We start from the raw sequence: 23,779 nt of genomic DNA, 5'->3' as shown, positions 1-23,779 counted from the left end.
AGAGAAGAATATGTACCTTACAGGGTTGTTGTGAGGACTAAATGTGATAGTGTAGATAAACTGCCTAACACAGCAGACGTCATCAAATAACATGTATTATTATTGTTATTTATGTGTATGTTACTCTTCGTTTTGTGATTTGGCATCTTATATTTCCATGGTTGTAGAAAGCAGAGGAGACTGAGCTGAATGTGTAAATAATACGAGTAGAAGTAGCAGCAGTCATACTAGCATATACTGAGCACCTTTACAGGCCAAGCACTATGGTACAGACTACAGCCCGAGAAGTAATTCCCCTGTGCTGTGATCTGTTCCCATGCTAAACATGGATGCCCTACAAAACAAGTGAGGAGCCAGTTAATAGAAGGGTGCTTTTAACTGGATTCTAGTACCTTGAGGCGGTACTAAAATCGTTGGGTAAGTTTGAAGGCATTTTAGAAAGCAAAGAAATTACTGAATCCCAGAAGTCTACCACGTGATCCTAAATGTCTGATTTCTGCCTTACTAGATGCTGTGGGAACAACCCATTCAGCCACAAGCCACATGGGAAACACCTGTAATCCCGTTCCTTAGTTTTTCTTCAGTACCCTTGTGGCTTAGAACATAAACTATATTAAAGCCTAAACCATAACCCAAGCTCACTGGTTTACAAATATTTTAATTGCAAGGGACGAATAATGTAGGACACAATAGCTTCCAGGCCCTGAGACAGGGACATCAAGGTGGACTAGGAAATTCTTCAGTTAATGCAAAGCAAGATTTACGATTTAGTTTCCGAAAGTACACAGAGTCCCATGTCTGTAGAAAGTGCATCAAGACACATGTTAGTCTTGAGGAACCTTCTATCAAACTGTTATCTCAGACCTCCAAAGTGGGCTAGAGAACACCCTGGAATAGTTTAATCTACCATTAGCATTTTTCCTTGTGAGAATAGGGAATACTCTCTTCTTTCATTTTATTGTTCTTTCAACCCTGCTAACCTCTCTCTTCCTTCCTGTCAGCTTCCATTAAGTAAGGCTGTAACTTCACTTCTGCCCTTCCTCATTCACCAAAGGGCAAGAGAACGAAAAATGGAAGCTTTAATAACGTGCACACATGCTAATTGTGAACAGATTTCCAGATTGTACAGCTTTTAAAATTACAGAACTTGCCCTTTTTCTCAGAATGACACTGTGATGGACAAACCCTAAGGTGACCTCCAATGATCCCTGTCTCCTAGTGTTCATCTTTATGTAACTCCCTCCCCTTGAATGTAGGTGGGACACGTGACTTGCTTCTAACAAACAGCTATGTAAGATACCATATTGGTGGCGAACATGCCAGAGATTCTCCTTGCTAGTTTAACGAAGTAAGCAGCCATATTGGGAAGCCCATGTGGCAAGGCACTACAAGCAGGCTCTAGCTGCTCAGGCCAACAGCCAACATGAAATTAAGCCCTCAGTTCTACAGCAATGATTTCTGCCAACAGCCTGAGTGAGCTTGGAAGTAGATTCTCCCTCAGTTGAGCTTTGGGATAAGATCACAGTCTGGTCAACACCTTGATTATGGCCTTGTGAGACCCAGAGGAAAAGACTCAGCTAAGCTGTGCCTGAACTTCCGACCCACAGAAACCGTGAGATAATAAATGTGTGTTGTTTTAAGCTGCTATCTTTCTGGTAATTTGCTATACTGCAATATATAACTGATACAATCATGTATAATTCATGAAAGTGAAAATCAATGTGGACATCTGATAACACCGGCCAACTGCAGTGTGCCCAGAAAGAGTGTTAAGATATGCCAACTCTATCTGCCCCAAGAGTTTCTTTCTCAACCACTCATAAGGAAAATGCAATTTCAACCTCTGCTGCCGTGAGAACATGTTATTCCACCTGCTGATCTGTAGTTCTCTTTGCAAATCCAATAATGCTAAAGTAGAAGCTAAGAGGAATTTTTTTAATATGGAAATCACGTATCCTCATTTCACTCCAATAATTGGTTATTTTTTCTTCTAGGCACATTTTAAACATACAACAGTTGAATGTTTCCAAAAAAAAAACTTAGTTTTACATTGGGCACAGCATCAGTTCAACAGAAGGTTAAAAGCACATCGTGAGTACTTTTTCTCGTTGGTTGCTTCTGCTTCCCCTCTCCTTGCCCTTCACCCTGGTCACCTTGGACCCTGGGACAGGGTCTCAAGCTTTCATGCATCACAATTCCCTTGATAAATCCTGTGGCATTTATCCTTGTGAGGAAAAAGACATGGAAGTATATTTTTAGACCTGTTCCTATGGCAAGAAACCCTCATAAATCATTCTGTCTCCTCTTCTCTCTACCCTTGATGTTGCCTTGGCAACGTTACAGGTATACTGTTTCGCTTTGCTGGACATCTGGCTCTACTGAGGAGTGGAGCTGAGTACATGCTTTCTTTCTTTTCTCAGCTGTAATCTGGGAAACATTATCAGAGTGTTCAGCCTTCACGGCTCCATGAAGGACTGTCCAAAGCCCAGTCACACACAAACCTCGGTAACCCCTGAGGACAACTGAAGCAAGATCTCAGGTTATCTGTTCCTTTTTATTTATAAGCAGGCTGATAATGAGGAACTATACCCTGGTAAAGAACAGGAGAGAGGCTTGTCTTATATTTTTACCCACCTAAAATATGTTTTAATTTAGGGCTGAAGACCATTTTATGAATCTTTCTGTTTCTCATAAACTGTTTAACATCAGGAAGAAAAGACAAATCTGTCTCTAAGGGGAGAAAATCTTCCCGAGGTTATGCTGCAAAGAGATAGAAGCCTTAGGGAGACATGGTCCTCCGGGCTCCAGCTACCTCTAGTCTACAAGCACCCACTATGCCTCGATCCTCCAGCACCCAGCACAGAGCCTGGTCCCCAGAGGTACTGTGTGTTTGATGAACGCTGAAAGACTGCATAAGGACAGAGTGCTGGGTGATAAGTTGTAACAGCCATTTCCTAGGACTTCTGATAAGAAGCTTCGTATATCTGGCAAAATTGAAAGTCTTTGCTGGCTTGGACCTTGTCTTTTGGGGGAAGGGGTGTGTGTGTGTGTGTGTACGTGTTTCTATCCCCAGGGTACCTGTACTGTGTGAGATGCTTACTAGGTAGACTGAACGACTACTACTCGATAAATTGAGAAGATCCCAGATACGTTTATATTATCCTCATACAGCAAGACCTTGGCTATATAGAAGCCTCAGAAATGAGTCATTTTGGATAGTTATGGATTTATCCTATTAAACACCAAAGATGCTTTTCTTTTTAAAACAATTTTACAAGGAAATCTTTCCAAAATGCATTACATACTTGACTGCATCCTTAAACAAAGCATCCTGAACATATTTCAATCTTTAATTGATGGCTTTAAGTCACCAAAATGAACACAAATTATAATACTCTACTAGCATGCAGCAATGTTTTCAGAAACTGTTAAAGTACTTTATGCCATTTCCTCCAAAATTAAATGATCCTAGACTGATGTGTTTTTTTAGTCTTTTTCATAGTATTTTTGTCACTTGACATGCTATCAGGTATTAACTATTATTTGTTGTTGTTGTGTGCCTGCTTCAAATTGCTTTCTCTCCTTCTTAATATGCTACCTAAAAATGTGTTGTGACTTCAAAGGCAGGTAATCAACTTTGGTCATTCAATAAATATTTATGTTTAATGTATGCTGGGCATTGTGTAAAATGTTAGGAATATAAAGATATATGATACATAGTTCTTGTCCTCAAGGAGCTCTCAGTTTTGTGGAAGAGGCAGACATGGAGACAAATTAACAGGCAATTATCATTCTGAGTGTAGCTCTGGAAATACAGAGTTGGTACCCCTAACTCAGCCTTGGGCTGGGGTAGGAGACAGAATGTACATCAAGGAATGCTCCTATGAGAAGGCTGCTAAGCAGAGCCCCAGAGGATATGCATTGGAACTATGTAAAACAAGACCTGTGGCCTCCTGTTGGTCTCTTTGATGCTCATCTGTACGTGCCATATACACCAGTCTTTTTTTCTTAGAGCTTGGTGGTTTGGGGAGTTGAAATGACTGGATTGCTGAGTTCTTGAAAGGTGAGATATCACTGTAGTGAGCTACAATGCATGCTTTTATAGGACAGCTGTAATAATGTTGTAAAAGAACACTGGTTCTTATGTTCACACTAGAGCACTCCAAAAGGCTCCTCACAGCATCAGCCACACAAAATGTGCTTGGACTTTACCATCATCTTAAGGAGAATTTGGTCATCAACTTCTGGTTTACCCCTCCTTTACTGAAAGTTGTTAAATAAATATATATAGAAGTCCTTAATGGTTTGATTTAGGAAGATAACATGCTGCAAAGATGAATGTAGCAATTCATTACCTAATGGGCCAGAATAGAGATAACTACCTAAAGGGTTCAAAATACTAGTGGCAATCAGCTGTTGAAAAGATAATTGTTAAATCTAAGGTGCATGGAAATAACTAAGAAAGGTAAGAAGAATATTAACAAGAATAATGGAGTAACCATCCATATTCTAAAACATCTTTTAGTAAATGCTCTGTATTTATTAATATTAGCTAGTTCATTCATTTATCCAAAATGTACTTAGCTTATAAAAAGTACAAGACACTCAACTAGACACTGGAGTTGGAAAATAAAATGATAATGAAACTGATCCGCTTGAGAAGGGAAAATAAGATGCCCATACAAATAACACAGGACAGAATAGGAAGAGAAAGAAGAGAGGTACAAACAAAAACTAGAGGGAGAAAGGTAAAGACAAAATCTAGAGGAATAAAATATTACTTCCCGCTAGAAGGGTCAGAGAAGTTTAATGTATGAGATGTCTTTCCTTCTGGCTTTGAAAGAAGGATAAGCTTTGGAGAGGAGAAAAGAGAGGGAATGGACTGCAGACAGACATTACAGCACACACAAAGGAACTGGGTTGGAGTACAGGGCGGATGATGAGAAGCAGCGGGAGAGAATGCTGCTCAAATGCCAGGCCAAGCAAACCAGAGTTTATACGGCAGACAGTGAGAAGATACTCACCATTCATGAGCAGAGATGTGACTAAAGCAGATGTGTCTGGTAGTAATGCAGCAGTGGGTAATACGTACAGCTTTGGGAGTTATTTCAGAGGGGAGCTCCTGTAATACCAGTAGAGTGGGAAATTGGGCATATCAGATGGTGCAGAAGTAAATTCAACAGGATGTGGTTCTTTACAATGTGACATAAAGGGTGAGAGTCTGGAGAAGTGAGGCCAAAGTCAAATTGCAAGTGATTACAGACAGTTAGTGAGTGGTAAGGAAATCATAGCAGAAAGCACAGGCTACTCTACAGGAAGTCTGGCAGGAAGAGAAGAAAGTTTATCATTAAGTGCAACTTAAGTTAAAAGAAAATAGAAACAGCACCATATGAGTTAGTAAGTGACTTAGGAATAAAACTGAACTGCAACAAGATCAGCCCTCCTAAAACATCCAATATTGGTTCAATCTTATACAAAACTTTCAAAGACATACGGTTAACCACTGGAAATGTGTGTGCTTTCTCTGAGATTCTTCTTTTTATACAGAATAATTAAAACAGAGTGAAGCAGTTTACTTGACAAGATTTTGAACCTGACAATTACACATACGTATATTCCTGTTTTATCAGTTGAGATTAAATGACAAAACAAAAATAAATTTATTTTCTATTCTATTTATTCTGATTTTTGCACTTTCCATTAATTTACTTGCTCTGTTTTGAAACCGTCTGCTAACTTACAGCTGAAGAGTTTGCCTCAAAGGAGGATAATAGTTTGGCCAGAAAAGCAACCATGGGCTATCGGGTAGTAAACTCCAAATTTGATTTTAAGTAAGGTATTTCTTTTCATTATATACTCGAAAAGTTCAATGACTAATTTACTTCTCTTTTGAGTGAAAAGCTGCCTCACAACAGAAGGGCTGCTGGAAGCTGTGTTAAGGCTGTTTCCCTATGGGTGAAGGTGCATAACCCACAGAGATAAGAAACCACAGAGGAAACCACCAGACAGGCCAATATTTTAGTATTCAGCTGCTCCAACTGCCTGGTTGTCCAAAATAAGCCCTAGGCTTCATTATTTTCAATTCCAGTAACTAGATTTGGCTTTGCACTTGCATCAAATGACTGGTTACTATTCCAGAGAACACCTGAAATTATCTCCCCAGGTACAGGGCTGGCAGAGAATTATAAGTGGTAAATCACAAATGCATCTGGCTTTAAGCAACATCTACAGGTGACAGTCAATGGAAACTGGGCACTGGTATTTTGAAATACTGGTAAGCTAGTTAAAAAAAAAAAAAATCTACTAAAAGATGCATCTAATTCCAGATGCCCTATGTGGTCCCTAATACAAATGCTCCCAATCTCTGTGGATGGCTTTTTTCTCCCTTTCAAATCTATTCTTACTATTTCAAATAGTTGGTTTTGTTTGTTTGTTTTTTTAGGAAGATTAGCCCTGAGCTAACTGCTGCCAATCCTCCTGGTTTTTTTTTTGCTGAGGCAGACTGGCCCTGTGCTCACATCCATGCCTATCTTCCTCTACTTTATATGTGGGACGCCTACCGCAGCATGGCCTGCCAAGCGGTGCCATGTCTGCACCCAGGATCCAAACCGGCGAACGCCAGGCTGCCAAAGCAGAAGGTGAGAACTTAACCGCTGCGCCACTGGGCTAGCCCCTCAAATAGTTTCAGAGATTGCCATCCCTTGCTGTGAGTGACCCATTCATCTGTAATGTAAAAAGAAAGAAAGAATTGCATGTTTTTTAATTAGCAATTCCTAGATCCTTAGGGCCCAGGCAGTTTACTTCCAGATGGATCAGTAGATGGCTAAACCCCAGGATTAATGCGGCCGCAGTCCTGGGTCTGAATGAGTCAGCGAACCTCATATCAAGAAACCCTGTGCAACAAACTCAGAGGACACCTCTGAGCAGTTCCATTACAAACGGGTATTACCACTAGGAGGCCAACCATCACATCACTATAAAAACAACCCTATTTTAAAGGAAAAAAGTGGATCAATTTTCAAGGTTGTTCTTCCAATATATTTTTTAAAATATAGAAAAAAATTTTTAAATCACCCTTCCCAGCCAAAAAAAACCCAAAAACAAACTAGCACATACAACACTGGTAATGATAACCTGCACAGGCTAAGGTTCCCTAGAAATAATTGCTAAGATAAAATCATGCAAACTGACAGACATAGAGACTAAAGCACAAAGAAATATTTAACGTTACTCAGTAAGCAGGTACAGTAAGTGATTTGCAAAAATCCCACTTTCAGTATCATTCAGATCATTATCCACAAAATGTCCAACACCATGGTTATGGGGAGAAAAAAATGTCTTTATCAGGCTATAGTTTTAAATACTTGTTTCAGTTCAACAAACATACACTGTGGAGAGAAAGGCTGACTAACACTTACTCTCTACTGAGGGCTATTATGTGTCAGGCACTGTTTTAGGTGTTTAACGTATTTTTAATCATTTGATCCCCACCGGAGCCCTGCAAAGTTTTGCATTATTTCTCCCATTCTGTGAGGATGAAACTGGGGCTTACTGAGGTTAAATAACTCGCCCAAGGACATGTAGCTATTAAGGGCTGAACAAGCTCTGTCTGACCCCAAAGCCAGTACTCTCTCCCCTGGGGATATACCTCTCTTTTGGATAACTGACACTACTTTTGGGGAGACAAAACAGAGATAAATGCCCAAGTTTCAGGTTTGCTGCTTGAGGTTTCCAGTGTTCACTGCCTCTTTTGAAATGGCAATCTGGTGCTTGCTTCAGAGGCAGGCCTGGTGGCTGGGATCAGGTAGCCCTCTCGGATCTGAGAGCAAAGGGCTGCCCCGAAACCACAGCCTCAGTCTTAGGACACACAGGCCCTGCAATGACTTCCTCCTGAGTTGAGGGTGAGGGGGAATAGTGGCTGATTACTGAGCCATTCGTTACCACACAAACCTCATGCGAAATGACTGTGACTCTCCCCAAAGGCTATCATTAGCAATGAGGGATGATGTCTGCACATTCTGATGCATTCTATTCTGTATTCTATTTTATTCTGGATCTTATTCATTTATCTTACTAAGGGTCAAGATAAAACCCAGGGCCAGATATTTCACATAGAGAGAGGCAGCACTGTCTACGGTCAGGACATACATAAGGACAATGAAAGATTTGGCTCCTTTCTCTGATTCTCTTTTAGGCACCATTCGGTCTTTATTTTTAGTATGAACATTTTCCAATGTTATTAAACATTCTTTGAAAACATGATTTAACAGCTGCATGATAAAATTTCCTCTTGAAGTCGTTTTATAATTTATGTAACCACTGCTGTCAATGGAAATTTAGGTTGTCTCTAAAGTTTTTGATATTTCCAATGCTATTACAAACAACAGTAACTATCCTTGTACATAATACTTTGATGACATCTCTAATTATTTCCTTAGAATGAATTTCTAGAAGTAATATTAATAGGCTAAAGGTTACAAGCATTTGAAAATCTTGATTCATATTGACAAATTACTTTCCAGAATGGTTGTGCCACTTTCCACTCCAATAGTGTTTGAGAGCACCTGCTTCACCAAATTAAGTATTCTGTGTTGTTAGATCTCTACCAAATTAGAAAAGACAGAGGGAGGGAGGGAGGGAGGAAGAGAGAAGAAGGAAGGAAGGAAGGAAGGAAGGAAGGAAGAGAGGGAGAGAGGGAGAGAGGGAGAGAGGGAGGGAAAAGTCATTTCTTTGATTAGTAGCTAAGCTAAAATTTTTTCATGTTTATTTTCTCTAGTTTTTATTCTTTTGGGAATATCAGTTCATGTTATTTACCGATTTTCCTATTGGAAGGTCGTTGATTTATAAAAGCTCTTTCTTTAGTAAGTATGGTAACATTTTATCTGTCATAGTTGATGCAATTTTTCCCTATGTTGTTTTTTAATTTTGTTTCCGAGTTTTACTTTATTTCCAAAATTTTAACAGAACATTTTCTATGTAAAAATTGAGGGCTTGGGAGGAAAAAAATTACTGGGGGAAAAAACACTATATACAATTAACTAGAAAGTAAGGGTTACTGGAAGGTTCTCTTCTATCTTCTAGTTGTCTTTGATCCAGAAAGTGGAAGGAACACTCCAGAAGTATTTGATGACACGAAGAAAAACAAAACAAAACAAAAAGAAACCACTACATTGAATACACTGAGTTTCATGGGCTCTAGGCAACTGCACAGCAAGTAGCCAGAGCAGACGCCTGCACACACACAAACCATAAATATTGTTCACTAACAGAACAGAACATGCAGAGGCATGTAATTACATGAGAAGGCATGACTATTGGTTTAAGTGATTCCTGCAGGATGAAAAACAGACCCAAAACACAGAAACCACTAAAATGAGCTATTTCTCAGGCTTCATCACAGACAAAACCAGATTTAGAAATGATTGGAGTATAAGATGAGACACATCAACAGCTGCAGAGAAAATCAAACAATTTCTCAAAACAGGCAGGCAAGGGCCCTAGCTGCTGAAAGGAAGTATTCAGAAAAAAAATCCTGCTTGCAGACTATCAGAGTTAAAAACATTCTAAACTGTCTACCTTGGTTTAGTATGAAAGAGAAGCTCTTTCTCTTGTCACGATCACTAGGGACTTGATGTATTCCTTTTTTTTTTTTTTTTTTTTTTCCTTTTGGTGTTTTCCACCTTCCTTTCTTCTTTTTCTTATACGGAATTGCTATGTACTTGTCTCTTATTTCCTCTGACTTCCTTAGGAATAACCACCATGACTGACTTAAGCAGTACACAGATGGACACACCCAAATTACAGAGAACAGGTACCTACTGTTCCAAAACCAGGAAACAGAAAAAAATGACAGCCTAAAACTGATTTGCTCCTAAGATTTTTGATCAAAGTAAAAATATAAAATTTATCTGTATTCCCACCAAATTAAAAAAAAAAAACAGAGCATGCCCTGGCTCCAGAAAATTATAAAAACTTTTATAACTACAATTTTTAAATAGCTGACAATTTTCATTGGCACTGTAACTTTCTTTTCTCTGACAAATAATAATAATAATGGCAGCAAACATTTATGGGACCTTCATAAGACTCCCAGCAACGGGTTAAATGCTTTATATTCACTGTCTTTGTTAATTTTTACAACTTCATCAGATAAGTGTAATTATTCTGCCCATTTTTACAGATAAGAATAGTGAAAATTAAATCACTCAAGTCATTTGTCCAAAGCCACACGGCTACAAAGTGACAGACCCACAATATAAATTCAGGCGTAACTGGCTCTGAAGCCTAAGTTGTTCACCACGGTTCTAAGAGCATCTTCCACTGGATGGAGCCCACAGCAGCTCTCACCCAAGCCTCCAGTTGGATCATTCCTTTCCATCTGTGCTCCCCTCAGTGGTCCAATGCTCCCTTCTCTTGCCTACACTATCCTACCCTCTAACTCATCTCCTTGCTGCCATCTTTCAGCACTCAGTCTAACCTATCCCCTACCCTGCCACCTTAGTCACCTTTTTAACACATGGGAGCTGATAGGCTCCAGTTTAAAGATCACTAACCTAAGGTATGACTAAAAACAGATGAAGAAACGAGTGCCCAAAGATAACATTCCTTAGGCCATATTTCTAGGTACAACAAAATCTCCTGATTCCTTATCCTGTGCCAAAACTATAATTTATTACACAGTGTTAGAGCAGAAAGTATCATCTCTGCTACTGAATTTGGGATCTCAGACTCAAGATTTGGACGTCTGTGACGGTTTACCAAAGGCCTATATCCTCTACATATATGCTCAAAAAATTCTTGAGCTGCCTTTTTAACATGATCATCATCATCATCATTATTTACTATATAGAAGATGATGGGAGGAACCAAGGTCAGGAAGCAGGCAATCAGTAGCTCGCCTCGCCTTGTAGTGCTGCCTCCAAATGCTCACAAGGAAATCTCCACACCTGGCCTGTTTCTGTGCTGAGACACAAAACAGACACAAATATTTACTTTCTTCTTTCTTCCTTGAATGTTAGAGGAATATACTTAATTTCATATATATAATAGAGAAGTAAATATATAAAGTTATGCAATCATATATAACATAAAATATATATCATATAACCTTATATCATTACATATTGTTTGCTAGTAATTTTATATAAAATAATCTTAATTCTCTGAAAGTGTTGGGCACTGCCCCATTCCTATACTTGTTCTGATTCCTCCATGGTTCTTATTAAAAGAACCATAGCAGAAAAATAGAAAGTGTTCAACAAATAGTTGATCAATTCCTAACTTTCTAAGTTGTGCAGAAATATATCCTGTCACTAGATATGTATGGTATTACAAGCAGAATAAGTGACTACTTTAACCAACACACCAGGCCATCTACTTTAGGGATCAGCAAATCAGGGGTTGGCAAACTACAGCCCACAGGCAAAATCCAGCCCACCATCTCTGTTAAGTAAATAAAACTTCATTGAACACAGCCAGGCTCATTAGTTTACATATTGTCTACTGCTGCTTTCATGCTACAACAGCAGAGTTGAACAGTTGTAAAAGAAACTCTATGGCCTGAAAAGCTGAAAATATGTACTATTTGGCCCTTTACAGAAATAGTTTGTCTGGTCTACATTAAATAAAAGCAGGGCTTCTCTGCTATTTTCTACTGGCATACTTCTAATGGCAGAAGAAAATTAAGTATGTTCTCCATGGGAGTCATGAACCCCAGTTTGAGAAGCATAGATTTAAATGACCATTTGCCCTTTCAAATCCTGCTGGGAAGCCATCAGTACTCCAATGATACTGCCATTCCTCAAACCTTTTTTAAAATCGTAATTGTAGCTGGATGTACTTTCTTTTCAATAATCTCAACTCTGGTAAATACTAGTACTTTTAGAGGGTAAGTTTTGTTTTTGGTAACATACAAAATTTTGTATGGCCCAAACTAGCACCAGAATTAAGTAGTCAAATTGGATATTTCTGGGTTTTATCACAGCTAAACTGCAATTATATATTAATGAAGCTGATTGTTTTATATGACTTGTCAACTGATTCAGATATCAAATATAATAGTGAGTTTTGTGTGTGTCAACTTGGCTAGGCTACAGTCTCCAGTTATTTAACCAAACACTAATCTTTGGTATTTTGTAGATGTGATTAAAGTACACACGCAGTTCACTTTAGGTAAGGAAGATTATCCTAGATAATCTAGGTAAGCCTGATTCAATCAGTTGATGGAACTGAGGCCTCCCTGACAAAGGAGAAATTCTGCCTGTGGATAGCAGCTCAGCTTGTGCCCAGGAGTTCCAGCCTGCCCTTCCTGATGGCCTGCCCTAGGGATTTCAGACTTGCCTCGCCAGCCCCACAATCACGTAAGCCAACTCCTTACTTCTCTCTCTCATTTTAGTTTAAAAAGCAGATTATAGGGGCTGGCCCGGTGGCGCAGCGGTTAAGTTCGCACGTTCCGCTTCTCGGCGGCCCGGGGTTCACCGGTTCAGATCCCAGGTGCAGACATGGCACTGCTTAGCAAGCCATGCTGTGGTAGGCGTCCCACATATAAAGTAGAGGAAGATGGGCACAATGTTAGCTCAGGGCCAGGCTTCCTCAGCAAAAAGAGGAGGACTGGCAGTAGTTAGCTCAGGGCTAATCTTCCTCAAAAAAAAAAAAGATTGTACAACTATGTATAGTTTGACCCTTTTGTAAAAAAATTCATAGATTATACATTTGCTATCCATGTAGGTACATAAACATGGGTACAGTTTCTGAGCACAGAAAGAAATGCAGAAGAATACAAAGCAAACGTTCCAATATGCGTTGTTGCTGTTTTTTAATCAGTGGGAGAAAAGATTTTCAAAACATGACATAAAACTAAAAACTATAAAGTAGTTATCTTTGGAGGGTGGGATTACATGGAACTTTCATTTTATACTTTTACATTCTCTATAGTCTTAAATTTTTTACACATACATGTATTATTCTGGTAATCAATAAAAGTATATATAGTTCTAAAAACAACCAATATATGCTATTTTTTATTTCAATGAATAAGACATTTTCTAAAGCAGGAATTCAGAGCAATTTTTTAAAAGAATATTTCAATTTATTTTAGTTCAAAATGAGATATTTAAGGATAACTTGACAGATTAATAGCAGCAACAACAAAATTCTCTTTATTAAGTTTTCTAGGAGAACTAAATAGGAAAGCTTACATATGTTTACATGTTTCTGAATTCCAGTTTTAGAAAGATGGTACATGAACAGTGAATGATTTTTAATGACTACAATGCTACAGTCACAAAATCTTGTATGGATTTGTTTCAGTGCATTTACAATTGCAAATGCATAATTCACACTGATTTATTCAAGAACCTGAAAGACTGTTCCCAAGACCTAAAAGACTGTTCCTAAAAGAGGAGAGCCATTTAGGAAGCCAGCAACTTTGATTTAACATGCACAGTCTGCACGGAGCAGTGCCACCCACCCAAGCACTATCACCATCCTTCAGTGTCGCAGTGGGCTGGTGACAAGACTTAATTGCTGAGCTACAGCTAATTACAAGGCAAATAAAACACTAAGAGAGAATTCACCCCAACCAAGTAACTAACAGAGTAGACATTAGTTATCTTAGAATGCCCTGCATATGCTAATTCAAACTTTATCACCCATAAAGGCATTCATACAACCATGACTCTTTTGTGTTCCATTCTTTTTCAAGCTTTATAATAGTAGGAATGACCCTGGTGCAGAGCAACTATCTTGCTACCATGTAGCTGGCATTCAGCTTTTTCCAGCTGGGCATGAATTTCTAAGCCTCACCCTGGGCTTTAAGCAGCATTGTTTAAATAATGTAAATTACTCTGTGGTAATAAGTTGATAATATATAATAAATCCATTAGAAAGAATGAAAGTAACAGAATAACTAGAATTCGCAATGCTTATATTATATCCCAATAAGCGCAATTAATTTGTATCACCAGATGCTGGATTAATTAACATATTTAATCAGCAATGTTCCTAAAACTAAGGTTGTAAAAACAATGACTATAGTTCTTGAAATCCTTATTTTATCAACCATACTGTTAAATTGTTGAAATGATGAGTTGCACCTTCTCAACATTAAAGATCTGCAAACTATGCTTTGGATTCTGTGTCAATGTTGTATAAAACTATTACACAAACAGCTGCAACTAAGAGTTCTCCCCTGTTTTTCAATCCCATCTAGCTACATGGAACACTTATTCCTAGAAAAGATCTAGGAGTCAGATTTGCTTTCTCTTGAGCCAATAGTTTAATGTCTCTGAGCCAATTTTTCTCATCTATAAATTGAGAGATTTGGACTGTAAGGTCCTTTTCAACTCTAAGACAAATGACAAATCTCTAATAAATCTAGCACAGGATTTAAGCTAAAGATCACAAATTTTTGCAGCTCATATCACGAAGGGCTAATCTCACTAATAAATAAAGAACGTCTAGAAATCAATACCTCTTTCACAAGAGAACTCAAACCCACACTGAGATAGCCCCTTTTCACTGATTAGACTGGCAAATATCCAAAAGTTTGACAGCATGCATTTTTTTCAAGTTTACTTAAAAGGAGGCAAACCCACATGCTGTCTATAATAATAACAGTTATTGTTGTTATTCTTACTACTATCACTACTACATATTATTCACTGCAAATTGTTAAACTCTAAAAATCTAATCTGGAGTTATTACAGCTTGCCTTACAATACCCATTTAACACAATGTCTGCAGCAGTATAAAAGCAGAGTTGCTGGATTCCTAAGTGCGACTTCTTCTCAGGCTTGAGGGCAGACGTTTAGGATCTTGAATACACTGGTGTGCTAACCATACCGTGTCGTAGATGTATATTTTATACTTCTACCTTGCTGGAAGGATGTTACAGAAAATAATGAGGCAATATTTATAAATCACTCAGAATTCCCAATAAGAAATACTTTTATACTAAGGGATTTTTGTATATATGTTATATACACACACACATATATTACATTAGCTAAATCCTGAATTGATAATCTGGAAACAAGAAATCTACTTTCAGTTTTACTACAGATTTATCAAGATATTTTCTGCATCTTTGTTTCAAAATCTATTTTTAAAAAGGGATCTTCTCAAATTGTCTCATGATTTCTAAGGAAGATGAGGAGGAATTAGTTACAGGAATCCCCTGCAATTTATGGAACAACTGTTCTAGAAAGCTCTAAGGACTGGGAGATAAGAGGATGAGTGTCCTTCTTCAGCTCTCTTTTCACACTGGCTCAGGCATCTCCCCACCAGAGAGGCCTGGGAGTGGGAGACAGTACACAGCAGAGAAGTGCCCAGAAACACACCTTTCTTTCCTTTACTTCTTCCCAATGTCCAAGGGAGTGGCTACAGGGGACAACAAGGGGCTACATGGAGAGAGACGCTCAACTTCTTGGTCTTCCCATTAGTCTGAATGTCTTAATTTGGGAGCAAAGAAACATATAGCCCCTACATTATCTAGCTTCCTTTCCAATCCATCTCCATTCACCTTTATACTCCTTTATTTCTGTAGGTAGGACTTCTGCCATGAAGCAAAGTAAAAATCATCACCATAATGAGTTCAGTGGGCATACAAAATACATTAAAAACAAAAAATTATAAACCTTTAAACTATGAGTGCTTATATACTTAAGTAACATGAATGATACTAGTCAGTATAATTTTTCACGAATAGAATATATTTGAATAGATTTGCAACATGTTTTACAGTAATTATTTTCATCTTTAGTCTTCATAAAAATCTTCAGGAAAGGATAAGAATTATTCTCACCATATTAGCACATCACTGATATCACCTTCACCAAGGGATAATTTTGAAATGTCCAGTTTCTTGGAATTAAGCTAGAGAGAACGAACTACTTGTGATTTAAAATTACTAAATTCATTCAACAACTCAAATTGTGATATCTTCTCATAATGCAGCTGCAATGCTAATTAATTTGAAATCATTCTATAACTGTACATCTCTACCAAAAAGAGTACAAATGCAAAAAGACTATTATTCACCATAGCATCACTACTTACTAGTAAACAAACATGTCAGCTCACTGATTCAAACAGCTCACTGTCAGGAGAAGCCAAATTTCCAAATTTTGGAGGAGTTCTAACTCATTATATATTTATTATCATCATTATATATTTATTATCTGGTGCTGGTTTCCTTAACTTTATCTGATGGCATTACAAAGGTTTAGGAGGCTTAATCTCTCAAAGCCTTATTAAAACAAAAGCCTATTACTCTATCTCATTATTTGAAGTCACAGTGTATCTAATGACTTTTCTTTTCCATGTACCAGTCACCTGGCCATTCACGATGTGTAAACTTCATTATCTTCTGTCAGACTGACTCATGGTGTGTGTGTGGCAGGAGCCTAGAAACAGTTTTGGTGTGGTATACGTTTCCTAACTGTCAAAGCACTACCCATGAGGGGAAAGAGACTAGCCAACCAAATTAGATATTAGATTAATTGCATATAAGAAATCATGTAACAATATCTATTTAATATACCATTACAGGACAAATGCATAGAACTGGTTTAAAGTAACTAGTGTGATTTTTTTCTTAATTTCAGAAGGATTAAGGTCAAAGATCCAATCCACTGATTTGCTGACAAGAATTTTAACTATATTTTTTCCATAGTGCTTGAAACAATACTTTTTAAAAGAAATTTCATGTCCTAAGAGAAAGCTATCGACATGGAAATGGAAAGAAAACTCTCAGATTAGCTCCTGACTGAATCCTGGAAGCTGAGAAAGTATGTGTTTTATTTATTTGCTTAATGAACATTTGTATAAAGCCTATTATAGGCCAGACACTTCTAAATATATTATAAATATTAGCTTATTAATCCTCATAACTACTCTATAAAGTAAGCACTACTATTGTCCCCATTTTGCAGATGGGCAAACAGGCGCAGAGAAGTTAAGCGACTTACTCCAAGTCATACAAGTAGTCAGTGGTGGAAGCAGGATTTAAACCCAGACAGTTTGTGCCCTGACCACTGACGACTGCCCCCCACAGAATGGTGTCTCTCTTCAGGAATACCAGTGACATTTGGCTGCTTTAGGCAGTTATTATTCAATAATTGCGGACATTTCCAGGGGGATAGAAGGATGAAAACAAAGGCAAACAATATATCGTCCCCATAAAGTATATCTAGGGTACTTTTATCATTCATCTGAATAGAGTGCTACCATACCATGTCCCAAGGTTCCTTTCACTGAGATCATACATTTTTTCCCAAAAAAAAAAATGTTATATAATATACTACAATTTGCATTTTCACTTAATATATCAAGGACAGTTTTCTATTTCAGAACATCCAGACCTACCTCATTCTTTTAAAATGCTACACAGCACTAGGGTATATGGAAGCCAACAGATATGGTTAAATGGCCTACTGATTTCTCCCAGTTTTTATAATTGAGTTTCTTCTGCTTTTTTTTCCTGGTCTCATTCCAGTAACCTGATTTTTAGTCCCACCCTTTTCAGTCCTGTTCTTCAAAGACTGAAGCCCAGGCTCAATGCTCCCTAGTGGGTACCAGTACAGCCTGCCTGGACTTCTGAGCATCCTAAGCCTGAGATTTTTAGTTACTGTGCTCCCCCTTTCTTTGTCTCAAACTCCCTTTTGCAATGGCCTACCACGTGCTTTACTGCCCGAGCACCTCTTTGGTCTCTGGACTGGATCTTACACACTCCACTTCATTCATCCACACCTGAACCTGGACCAGTTGCAGTGGCTGTGTCTCTCTTTCCCAATTCTGGCTCCTGCCCACCTGCCTTGCTCTGCTAGAAGGAATTAGCTCTGCCTGGCCAGATCCCAAGAAGTGACAAATCAAACTCAATCAATAGGTGGTAATTAAACTTCTACCTCAAAAGCCCAGAAGAGGCTGTCAATGGGATTTCTCAGTGGATCCCTGCCACTAAGAAAGGATGCAGTTTTATGTTTAGTTTTAAAATTTGAACTCTCTCCAATAGATTCTTAGAGAAAACGATAAAGAGTGAACAAAAGCAAAAATAAGAGTTGTTTTAAGGGGAAAATGGCAATGAGGGCAAAAGATAATCTAGGGAGGACTTGGCATTTCTGAAATCAAAACGTCTATTACTAAGTGGATCGTGACTATCTTTGTTTCTAGGTAAGCTGAATAGAAACACTAACTGAAAGATGTAGGTCATCTTCAAATCTAATCTGCTCTCTTGTTTTTCCCTTCAGTCTAGAATTTTTAATTAAGCCATTCAGAAGATATAATATTAGAGAATGACACCAACTGAGGGGAACAGGGTGAAGAGTGAGGGCTGAGGATGACTTCAGTAAGAGGCTGTAAGTGTGAAAAGTGTTGCTTTCATTCATGGATTTCTACTATATTTTTTTTAGGAATGCACTAATATGAATACGATTTTCTCCCCCACATCCAATCCACATCACTGGCCCAAATAATTATTCCTCTAAGTAATGTGAGATTGAAGAAAACATTTCTCCTGTTAAATAAGAACTATGCTGCTTATGACATTAGCACATATGCTCTCACTTTAAAAATAAGTGGCTGTTGAATTAATCACTTAAGTGTATCTAATAAACTGTTGAAGAGTATTATCCTGCTGGAAAATTCTCACCCCTCACTCTCACACCACTGGAGATTTCCAGTTAGGTCTAAAGACCAGCAATAACCACAGATATTCAGATGGTCAGGAGAGTTTCTGGTTGACCTAAGGTGAAAACTATTGCCAAGGAAAAGCAAATGGAACATAGTTTAGTATATTCTGCCTCTTTCACAGTCTGAACAAGACAACTGAAGAGTAAGACATTTCATGCAGTTTGCTCAATGATAACTTTTTAAAGATCTGATTACCAGATCTTCACCCAACTGGTGTGCTGATTGGGTTACCAAGATCCCAGCCCTGAGCTACTTTGTCTGTTTACCCCAGTTTGCCATTCAATTATTATTACTTTCTATGCATTCCATGATGCGGAAAACGTTGGGAAGCCCTGAATTAATCTTTGTCAATTGGGCTATCTAGGTTTTACCTGGACATAGCCCATATTATCATATGGTGTCTTTGAAGAACGACCTAGTTTCAGCTAGAAAAGATCTCAGATCACCTCTTACCAAATGGGACTCCTCCCAATGTAAGTTCCAAGGGATATTAAGAGATGTTAGTTTAATCAGGAGAGGGATAATTTGAGAAATACTGGGTTAAAGTTAAGCAGGTTTTTTAGTGCAGGATGTCTCAGAAGCTTCTACATGCTGAATACACTGTGACTCTCCAGAAGGGGAGGATAATATACAATTTATGTTTACTTCAGCGTGGAGCCCTTAGAATACCTTTCTTTTCAATTGTGGTAAAATACACATAACAAAAACTTATCATCTTACCCATTTTTAAGTGTACAGTTCGGTGATATTAAGTATGTTCACACTGTTGTGCAACCAATCTACAGAACTTTTCATCTTGCAAAACTGAAACTCTATACCCATTAAACCACAACTCTCCATTTCCCCCTCCTTCCAGGCCCTAGCAACCACCCTTAGAATATCTTTCTGTTTTGTTTTTAGTGCTGTCGAGTGGATTCCAATTCGTAGCGACCCTATGTGGTTCCCTAACTGGGAAATGAACCCAGGCCACAGAGTTCACTGCCAAATCTGAACTACTAGACCACCAGGAATATCTTTAGCAATAATTCACAAAACACACTTTGGAAAACGCTACTTTATCTCTTAGAGTTCACCCACTCATTTTATATGTGAGAAAATGGGCCTGAAGATGTTAAGTAATTTGTCCAACGTCACAAGTTAATATTGAGCCAGGTCTAGAACTCAGACTGCTGGACTTTCAGTCTGACCTCTTTTCACAACACTAAGAGCAGACAGCTAAAATATGCAAATATTATCCAAATTCTACCACCATATGCTCTGAAAATACCTGGTATCTACCAGGTCCATTTTAAATAAAGGACTATTTGGTAAAAGAACTTTCCCCAAAGTCACACTAAGTTCGTGATTCTCCAAACTAGGGTGTACCTAACATCAGGAAGCCGCAATTTAAACATGCCATACCTTCCTGGAGCATCAATTTTACTTGATTAAATGATAATTTGAAATTTGATATCAAGATAATCATGGATATATCGCAAAGGCCAGGTGCAAAATTAACCTAATTTAAAAAGACTCAAGGGAGTCCTGGTTCAGCAGTGAGCTACTTTAACCTGTAGCCTCAGCTGCTGAGGGCATCCACTTCCATATCTGCCTCCAGGGCATCTGACAGAGAAACACGACAAGTGGTGCCTGGAGGGGAACAGCCTAAAACCTATAGTAGGACCCAGTTCAGAAGGGGCACCCTGGAAACCCATGAACCAAACTGTGCTTCCACATGCACCAGGAGGGTTCATGTCAATTCTGATGCTCTTAAGTAACTGTGTCTTTCAATGATTATCCAAAGGTTCCAGAGAAGGAACAAGCTGGAGGGTCTTCCAGCAAGGATAATCAGCCAAAAGAACACAAAAAGGAGTGATACTGTCTATCGCTAAGACATCAAGTTTAGGAGGAAACAGGGGAGTTAGAAGCAGAAAAGAAGGGTTGAATTACATATCAAGCTCCTATTTGGAAGGCCACAGTGGGATGGCATTTAAATTCCAGTAGCTACTTCCTCTTTCTGCAAATTCTAAATCTATAAAACTGAAAATAGTTATACTGTATGCCCATTCATTTGTGCAATGTACTTATTAAAATTCAACTATACCGAATGACATTATAAGAGTGAAAATGAAAAATATTTTTCCCCTTTCTTCTGAAAATTATCCGAAGAGGGAAGGGACAATCTTTTCAAAAATAATTCTGCAGAGGCAGGAAGAATAAGCTATTTTCTTTTAGATCTCGAAGTTTTTAGCTTTCATCCACATGTTATTGCCAACATTCTAAGCTTTAGAAATTACTAGTAGATTTTCAAATATAAAATATATTGTGATAATATCCTTGCCTTTATTTTAGCTGTGCCTAAGCAGCTGGCTTAAGGGAGCTGGCAATCCAAGAGCAAAATGTAGCAAAATGAAGCCAAGCACCTCCTTGACTGGCATCACATGACTGGGCAAGATCAGCTTCAGTTCCACTTGGCGTTTCCTTTTAGCCTGGCTGAAAAGATCCGTTCTCAGAATATCTGCATCAGTATGTTAATCCTGGCACTAGGTTCTGGGTATTCACTCTTCCCTCAGCTGCTCTTTGCTTCACATTGTCTAAAATCATGGTTCCCCACCCCAAAATGAAAAGCAAAATGGTACATTAGTCAAAGACACAGAGAATGAGCACCATGTAAGGTGAGAGGCATGTGCAATGAATATTAATGTAACCCAAGCAATTATAATCATTACAATGGGAGCTGGCACGCATTAGTTACTAACCACACAGAAAAGGCTACAGTCAGCCTTGGTCAAGTTAGGAAGCTTGGCTTTAGTTACTCAGAGGAGACCTTCATTAGAAAAACTGGATTTCCAACTCTCCAAGACAGCCAATTATTTTCAGCAGCATTGCTAAATTCTCAAAATAAATTTGAATTTGCATTAATTGAAGACACACAACATATTGCAGATAGGAGGTAGTAAAATAAAAAAACACAGGATGAAGCAGTTTGAGAGAAAATTAAAATCATTCTTAGCAGTTGCTGGTTAATCTATAAACAACCGACTCTAACAATATTTCAGTAAGTGGGATAAAATAGTAATAGTAATAAAAACAACTTAGTACTGGATTGGAACCACTACCTACCCTGAGGCATAGAAAGAAAATCCTTTTCTAAAAGGAAAGAACAGTAAAAAAGGAAAAGGAAGAAAGAAAAAGATATTTACTATGCTTAAAATATGCATTTACAGTAGAATAGTAATTTACTTAAATGAGACCAGCATCCTAAAATGTGAACCCTACAATAATATATAATGTTCCCTTTTACTCTTTACAGCATAAATGAGATTTCCAAAGAGGTCTAAACTATATAATGTACTAAATCTTTCTATATAGATTTAAAAACAAAACAAAAATAATTTGTAAGCATGAAATAGAGGACAAAGCAGCTTTACCAGCTTCAATACTCCATACACCGTATCCCAGCTCAGCCAACATCATATCAATAAACACGTGTTGGATGCTGAATGAAATGTCACTGTGTAGAATTTGAGGGAATTTAAGAGAATTTATTGGAAGCCTCCTTGCTACTACAGTTGAGGAAAAGTACAAGAAATAGGTAATTGCTGAATTATCTGTTACGGGTCTGACAGGGTCTCTCTTTGATCAAACTTTAATCAGGGTCCTCCGAAGCCTCTTGCCAACTAGGCTTCGAGTTTTGGACCTGCATGTCTGCCTTTGTATCGCTCAATTTAGCAAGCATTCTGTTAAAGTAGGATTAGCCAGAATCCCCCACCCTCGATATCTGATCTCCCTCAATATCTGACCAAATTCCTCATCCTCCACCATCCCCCAAGTGACATCTGATCACCCTGGCCTGCCTTCAGCAAGAACCCAGTTAGGTCAGTTTAGCAAAGAATTACCCTACCCTCTTAGTAATTTTCCACCCACCAGCTCTCCCCCTACCCCAACCCTGCTCCTTGGCTATAAATTCCCACTTTTCTTTGTTGTATTAAGAATTGGGCCCAGATCTATATTGAGGTCTCTTCCTTCCTATTGCAATAGTTCTGAATAAAATGTTTTACTACTTTAACTACTATCCAGCTCTAGTTTTCTTTGACAGGTCTTACTCACTGTGCCATTCTGGGGAACAGTTTGGCAATTCTTCAAAATTTTAAACATAAGAGTTACCACAAGACTCAGCAATTCCACCTTAGGTATATACCCACGAAAATGGAAAACATACGTCCTTTTTTGTTTTGTACAGAATTTTTTGTACAGAAATGTACAATTCACAGCAGTATTATTCATAAAGCCAAAGCAACCTAAATCCCCATTCAAATAATGAACAGATAAATAAAATGTGGTATATCCATACAATAGAATAATACTCATCAATAGAAAGGAGTGGAGCTCCGATATATGCCACAACATGGACGGACCTTGAAAACATTATGCAAAATGAAAGCAGCCAGTCACAAAAGGCCATATGTTGTATGATTCCATTATATGAAATTTCCAGAATAAGAAAATCAATAGAGACAGAAAGTTGGTTAGTGGTTTCCAGGCGTTTGGGGGAGGCGGAAATGAGAAGTGACTGCTAATGGGTACAGAGTTTCATTTTGGGGTGATGTAAATGTTCTAAAATTAGATAGTGATGATGGTTGCACAACTCTAAATATACTATGAAGTACTGAATTACATATTTTTAAAGGGTAGGTTTTACTGTATGTGAATTATATTTCACTAAAGTTGTTATAAAAAACAAGTCATTGCCACAGGTTTGTTTGTTCAATACATATTTGTTGAGGGCCTACTATGTGCCAGGCACTGGGAATAAAGCAATCCACAGACATGGTCCCTGACCTCCCAGAGTTTAGTCTTGTGGAGGAAAGCTGGGTTTAAATCTTGGCTCACTACTTCCTGTAATCTGGGAAAGTATCCTACCTCTCCATCTATTCTCCATTCCACTGGCACATTGGAAGGGCTCCCTAGATCTTAGTTATTATTTTTAAGTGAATATAAAGGCAAATTATAAATGCCAGGAGAGAGAAAAAATATAAATACACTAGGAGGGCTTAGATGGGGAGGCTGGAGAAGGTATCTCTTCAGGAAATGACATTTGGGCTGAAATCTA

The 23,779-nt window shown here is 38.2% G+C and overlaps 1 protein-coding gene and 1 long non-coding RNA gene across 24 annotated transcripts in view; one reads left to right on the top strand and one right to left on the bottom strand.

Annotated features, from left to right (window-relative positions):
- ST7 (suppression of tumorigenicity 7) overlaps positions 1-23,779 on the bottom strand; it is a 257,458-nt gene that overhangs the window by 124,937 nt on the left and 108,742 nt on the right. The gene's annotated exons all lie outside the window — the stretch shown is intronic.
- Positions 2,572-21,860, top strand: LOC138923821 (uncharacterized). The gene is made up of 4 exons (XR_011437968.1): positions 2,572-2,879; positions 6,443-6,638; positions 12,139-12,359; positions 16,673-21,860. It is a non-coding gene; the product is annotated as an uncharacterized lncRNA (long non-coding RNA).

This window comes from Equus caballus, chromosome 4 (genome assembly GCF_041296265.1).
Source record: "Equus caballus isolate H_3958 breed thoroughbred chromosome 4, TB-T2T, whole genome shotgun sequence".
NCBI lineage: Eukaryota > Metazoa > Chordata > Mammalia > Perissodactyla > Equidae > Equus > Equus caballus.
This window is presented reverse-complemented; position numbering and strand designations above follow the sequence as displayed.